Here is a 7,042-nt window from a genome sequence, read left to right as displayed (position 1 = left end):
GGCGTTTGACAACGGTAACAAACTAATGACTATCATCACCCCGTCAGCACATCAACTTCTTCGATCGATGGAAGTGCTTTGAGAAGCGGTGTTATTCTTAAAAGTCTGAAGGGGGCATGACAGGGGGGGGGGGGGGCGGGGGGTCTAAGCTGACATATGGAATTGTTTTTAAACCTCATTCCATGGATCATTTAGCTATAAAAAAGTTTCTTTTTTAAACACATTAATGCATGGCAAAAAAAAGACAGTAAAAAAATTAATCATAAGAAATAATGTTTAGAAATGTCTGTCCTATATCTAGGAGATATAAGACAGTGCAGAAAATACTGTATATACACTACCAGTCAAAAGTTTGGACACATCTACTCATTCAATGTTTTATTTTTATTATTTCTACATTTTAGAATAATAGTGAAGACATCAAAACTATGAAATAACACATGGAATCATGTAGTAACTAAAAAAGTGTTAAACAAATCAACATTTATTTTAGATTTTAGATTCTTCAAAGTAGCCACCCTTTGCCTTGATGACAGCTTTGCACACGCTTGGCATTCTCTTAACCAGCTTCACTTGAAATGGTTGAAGGAGTCTTGAAGGAGTTTCCACATATGCTGAGCACTTGTTGGCTGCTTTTCCTTCACTCTGCGGTCCAACTCATCCCAAACCATCTCAATTGGGTTGAGATCGGGTGATTGTGGAGGCCAGGTCATCTGATGCAGCACTCCATCACTCTCCTTCTTGGTCAAATAGCCCTTTCACAGCATGGAGGTGTGTTGGGTCATTGTCCTGTTGAAAAACAAATGATAGTCTCACTAAGTGCAAATCAGATGGGATGGCGTATCGCTGCAGAATGCTGTGGTAGCCATGCTGGTTAAGGGTGCCTTGAATTCTAAATTAATCACAGACAGTGTCACCAGCAAAGCACCATCACACCTCCTCCTCCATGCTTCCCGGTGGGAACCACACATGCGGAGATCATCCGTTCACCTACTCTGCGTCTCACAAATCTCAAATTTGGACTCATCAGACCAAAGGACAGATTTACACAGGTCTAATGTCCATTGCTTGTGTTTCTTGGCCCAAGCAAGTCTCTTCTTATTGGTGTCCTTTAGTAGTGGTTTCTTTGCAGTGATTCAACCATGAAGGCCTTATTCACGCAGTCTCCTCTGAACAGATGATGTTGAGATGTCTGTTACTTGAAGTCAGTGTGTCCAAACTTTTGACTGGTACTGTATATATGTTTTATTAGATTATATGTTGGGTTCAGATGGTGTGTGATAGTTGAACTAAGCTGATGAGGCATTTATAAGTTATATTCTTCAAAAATCAATGGGTACATATCATTAACTTATAAGCCCAAAAATGGATGTACTGTAGCACCCTCGACTAACCTGTGCCCCCGCACATTGACTCTGTACCGGTTCCCCCTGTATATAGTCTCCTCATTGTTATTTTACTGCTACTCTTTAATTACTTGTTACTGTAAGGTGAACCTGTTGTATTCAGCACATGTGACTAATAACATTTGATTTGAACTGCAGATTGTTCCCTATAAAGTATTTTTCACTCAAATAATTGTATGATGTCATGTATTATAACAATCTATAATTAGAAAATGAAACTAAAACATAATCTGCAGAAAATGAATTTTACATCTTATAAATCTGACTCAAATCTGTTCAGACCATTTTAAACCCATTTGCACTGTACAACTATTGTACTGTGAAACCTGCGAAACATTTCAAGGGCTGATGACATTAACAGGTCTTTCCCTACATAGCCAGTGTGTTTAAAACGTTGTTGATATAGATTTCACATCTCTTAGGCAGATGAGCTGGATAACTAAACGCTGTCAGGATTGTTGAGATTTTATTCTCATCCTTTCCATACTGGTGTCATGTTGAACTGCAAAGAGATATACTGTCTCTCCAGGAATAGGGATTGACCTATCCCTGCAGTACAGTACAGTTCTGTGTTGGTTGAGATCGGCCACAGGGGACCACCATGTTACTGCCATTACTGTGACTGGTTTTAAGTCAGGAGAGGAATCCACACAATGATCTGTTAGGATATAAAACTGCTCAGAGGCTCAGCATAATGGATGTTTCTGACCGCACTGCAGATGCTGAATCTTATCCATAGACCTCTCTATTTTGTCTTTTTTCTCTTCTACTCTCTTCTTCTCTCCTTTCTTCTCCTCTCATTCTCCCTCTGGCCCTTGCTCAAGATTCTTTTGGAGAAACCACAGCGTTGTGAGGCCTCTTGTTCTACTGCCGGGGAGTGCATTTCTGTGGTCCAGTTTAGAGCGAGGGAGGGAGGTTTCTGTGGTCCAGTTCAGAGCGAGAGAGGGAGGTTTCTGTGGTCCAGTTTAGAGCGAGGGAGGGAGGTTTCTGTGGTCCAGTTCAGAGTGAGAGGGAGGTTTCTGTGATCCAGTTTAGAGCGAGAGAGGGAGGTTTCTGTGGTCCAGTTTAGAGCGAGAGAGGGAGGTTTCTGTGATCCAGTTTAGAGCAAGAGAGGGAGGCAGGGACAGAGAGAGAGAGAAAAGAGAGGGAGCACATATACTGTACAAATATAACACAACATCAAATGAACATGTTTCCTCAGCTTACTCTCTGGCATAGGTCTCACATAGAACAGAAATAAATAGCCATTTGCTGTGAAGCAACAAGGCAAAACTCTCTCCCTTTTCAAACTCCCACACTTTCCCCACCTTAAGAAGCAACAGCTGGGAAAATAAACCGCGCCAAGTTTTCTGTTTATTTACTGCGCAGGGCATGACAAATTATACCAGAGACGCACTTGTTTTCCAAAGTATTAACTCTCAAACGTTGTTTATGTGACACAAACCTCAAAAGAAAAACAATCTGGTTTAGGTACCAACACAAATAATATGTGGGTGCAGTTCTCTTGTTCTATGTGTGTATCCTGAACATTCAGATCCACTTTCCTGGACACACATTAATCCTGGCCCTGGACTAAAATACATGCTGAATGGAAAAGTGCTTTTTACTCCAGGACTAGGTTAAGTCTGTGTCTGGGAAACCGGCTCATACGGCTTACGTTGAACATTATCTACATTTTCTGGACAGAGAGAGGATACTATATGTTGTTTTCTATCAGTTACTTTACCAGGTTAAATTAGATTAAATCTAAACTATCAACCGTAACCACTTAAGACAAACCAAACAAACACAGGGACATTATCCCTCTCATTGTAACCATCTTCATTTCCTTTCTCTTCCTGCTCATCCCCACATCCCCACATCCTGACCCTAAACCCCCTCCACCCCCTCTTACCCCCATGTCCCTAATGATCTGCAGTGTGGGCACTAGGGAGAAGGATAATACTGGCTGATCTTCTGATCTTCTGCCATTTTCACACCATCCGGCATGTTAGCCTGTCACTCAGAAACACAAGTGTCATTGGAAGGCTGACAGACTGAGAAAATGCAAGCGAGGGACCACCCAGACACAGTGTACCTCCTCCTTCCTGCCTCCRTGCTCCTCCTCCCCTACAGCCCTCTTACATTGGAATGGAGGGAAGAGAAAAGTGTTTGTTATTCCTTTTTCTTTTGTTTCTTTGGTCCCGTGTGGCTCAGTTGGTGTAGCATGGTGCTTGCAATGCCAAGGTTGTGGGATAGAAGCCCATGGTGGACCAGTATGAAAAATAAATGAGTCATTCACTAAGTTGCTATGGATAAGAGTGTCTCCTAAATGACTAAAATGTAAATGTCTCTAGAGTAACAGAGGGGTGCTGCATAATGCCTACCCCTCAGTCAAGATGCACTTACTTCATAGTGGGGTGGAGTAGGCCAGGGTACTACATAGTTGAGCCCTAAAGAGAGAGTGAGGGGAGAGTGAGGTCACTTTTATTTTGTCTGCCATTAGTGATGATGTCACCTTATCAGTCCAAAATGAGGGTGGGGGCAGAAACTACAGTACATCTATTGCCAGTGACAGTAAGGAGCACAAAGTGCTAACACATTTCCAGTCAGACAGACGGTTGGACAAATACAGTGATTGTAGTCATCTGAAGAGAAAGAGAGTAGATGGCAGCCAGGTTTGAGAGAGAAGGAGAGAGAGAATCATTTTCTTTTCATTCCCTTCTGGCGTCTGTTGAAGTTGATTTGAGACAACATCATCAGAGGTCGTGTCAGCCTTTTAACAGAGACCTCAGTCATTCTGTGTGTGTGTGCCCGTGTGTCCATCCATCCACAGAGAACCGGGGGATCCCCTCTTCAAAAGAGACCATAATCCAGACCGCCATCTCCCCTCCCATTAGAATTAGATGAGTTTTGCCGTGCATGGTTGCAATTTTAAGAATCTTATTTTAAAGTTTCTCTCAGAGAGAAAAAACGTCTCTTTTCGTAAATATTTCTGCTACTTAACCAACCCTGTAGTAATGGCTTACAAATGTTTAATATTAGATGTAATCATGGCGGAGAGAGGGAGTAGAGAGAGACATTCAACTTTTGTATTTTTTCTCCTTTTAGCTTCCCTGGCCTGGGATGTCTAATTCCAAAGAAAACAGCATAAATCTTTGAGTTTATACAAAACTATCTTGTTACTTTATGAAGATTTTCCTTAACCTTTGCATGTCTTTATTGTGTGTGATTGCAATCAAACAGCTTTGGTAATATGGCTGGACTGAAGCAGTGCTTGAGTTGCCATTATTACATGATTCAGTTGTTTCTGTTGCAGCTAACAGAGGTCAGTGTCATGGATAATGTGCCCTTTGTCTTGAGACATGTGTCAAATCAAATCACATTTTATTGGTCACATACACATATTTAGCAGATGTTATTGCGGGTGTAGTGAAATGCTTGTGTTTCTAGCTCCAGCAGTGCAGTAGTATCTAACAATTCACAACAATACACACTAATCTAAAAGTAAAATATATAAATATTAGATTGAGCAATGTCGGATTGGCGTTGACCAAAATACAGTAGAATAGAATATAGTATATACAGTACATATGAGATGAGTAAAGCAGTATGTAAACATGATTTAGTCATTATTAAAGTGACTAGTGTTTCATTATTAAAGTAGCCAGTGATTCCAAGTCTATGTATATAGGACAGCAGCCTCTAAGGTGCAGGAATACGTAACCTGGTAGAAGCCGGCTAGTGATGGTTTTTTAACAGTCTGATGGCCTTGAGATAGAAGCTGTTTTTCAGTCTCTCGGTCCCAGCTTTGATGCACCTGTACTGTGTGTGTGTGTGTATGTGTGCGTGTGTGCGAGTGTGCGCGTGTTCTCCAGAAGATGCACTGACAATCTGTTTTACTCTATAACAGGAAGAAAAACACTATCAAAGGCAGTTGGAGGAGTGGGATCAGATTATACAGGCTGCCATATGTCCCAGCCAGCAATTGAGCCAGTTAGCCAGCTTTGCCAGTCAGCCAGCCAGCTAGTCAGCCAGTCAGTCAGCCAGCCAGCCAGCCAGCCAGCCAGCCAGCCGGCCAGTGCTGATGAGAAGTTGGGAAATGGGAAGTGAAATGGTGGACTTGTGAGTCATCATAGCCCTGTCACTTCAAACAGCAGAGCGCTCAAAGCTCCCGCTTCGTGTCTCCGCCGCCAGATGGCCTAACGAGCAGGAGCAGGTCAGGATGTGGGACCCGGAGATGCTAAATTGCTACCATTCACTTTTCTCTCCCCCACAGGTACTAGAAAGACAACTTTGACACTGATAAAGTGTGTCTGATGGGTGAAGTGAAGTGTGTATAGGTCAAATTAAACAGGGTGTAAAGTTGGGAGATGGTGATATGCTTTTATAAAAGGTTTGGAATTTATTATAATGTTGCTTTCAGTTAGTTGGAGGCCGAGATTGTGCAGGGTGTACTTGTGTGTTTTTATTGTTTTGTAACCATATGTTCCCAGACCGACTGCCCAAACGTCTCTCTCTCTCTCTTTCTCTCTCTCTCTCTCTCTCTCTCTCTCTCTCTCTCTCTCTCTCTCTCTCTCTCTCTCTCTCTCTCTCTCTCTCTCTCTCTCTCTCTCTCTCTCTCTCTCTCTCTCTCTCTTTTCTCTTCTCTCTCTCTTCTCTCTTTCTCTCTCTTCCCTTCTTTCCATCTCTTAATTTCTCCCTCTTTTCCATCATTGCTCTTCAGTTCAATTCAATTCAAAAGGCTTTAATGGCATGTGAAACATATGTTTACATTGCCAAAGCAAGTGAAATAGATAATAAATAAAAGTGAAATAAACAATAAAAAATGAACAGTAAACATTACACTCACACATGTTTCAAAGGAATAYAGACATTTCAAATATCATATTATGTCTATGTACAGTGTTATAATCACGTGTAAACAGTTAAAGTACAAAAGGGAAAATAAATAAACATAAATATGGGTTGTATTTACAATGGTGTTTGTTCATCACTGGTTGCCCTTTTCGTGTGGCAACAGGTCACAAATCGTTCCCCCTCTCTCTCCCTTAATCTCCCTTCCCCTGTTCAGAAGAGCATGCATCACTTTCAAATTCATGACAACGAATAAGCTCTTTCCTGTAAACTCTACATTAGTTGGCCCTGGATTGAGTGTGTGATGTCTCATTCCACGTGTTACCAATTTCAACCTCTTGGCTGTGCTCCAACATTGTGTATGCTGGAATAATTTCTTTAACCCACATCAACCTGCTCATGTCTTTCTAGTGATACAAATATTTTTGCAATAATCTATTTTTCTGTAGTGAATTGGAACTGCTGATATTATTTTGTAAAATGACTAATTGATTGATGCACACTTTTGCATTACAGCTATTAGAATAGGTTCTTATGTATGTCTGCTATGCTAGTACAGCCCACATATATTGGAATGAATAAATTAACTTCAAACACCATAGATAGACCGTAATGCATCACGTTTTCCTTGGTGCGATCTGAACACTTTGGTTGCGCAAAGAAATGTGTATTTTCAACACAAGGTGGCGACACATCGAGCACTGATCAGAGCCAGATGGCTCGTGCAAGACAAGCCGCTCAGACAGACGTTTTGTAAGCGTGCGCTTAGAGCGCGAAAGAAAGCAGTGGGACTCCGGCGG

This window comes from Salvelinus sp. IW2-2015, linkage group LG16, assembly GCF_002910315.2.
Source record: "Salvelinus sp. IW2-2015 linkage group LG16, ASM291031v2, whole genome shotgun sequence".
NCBI classification, from domain to species: domain Eukaryota; kingdom Metazoa; phylum Chordata; class Actinopteri; order Salmoniformes; family Salmonidae; genus Salvelinus; species Salvelinus sp. IW2-2015.
Note: the sequence above shows the minus strand (reverse complement) of the source record.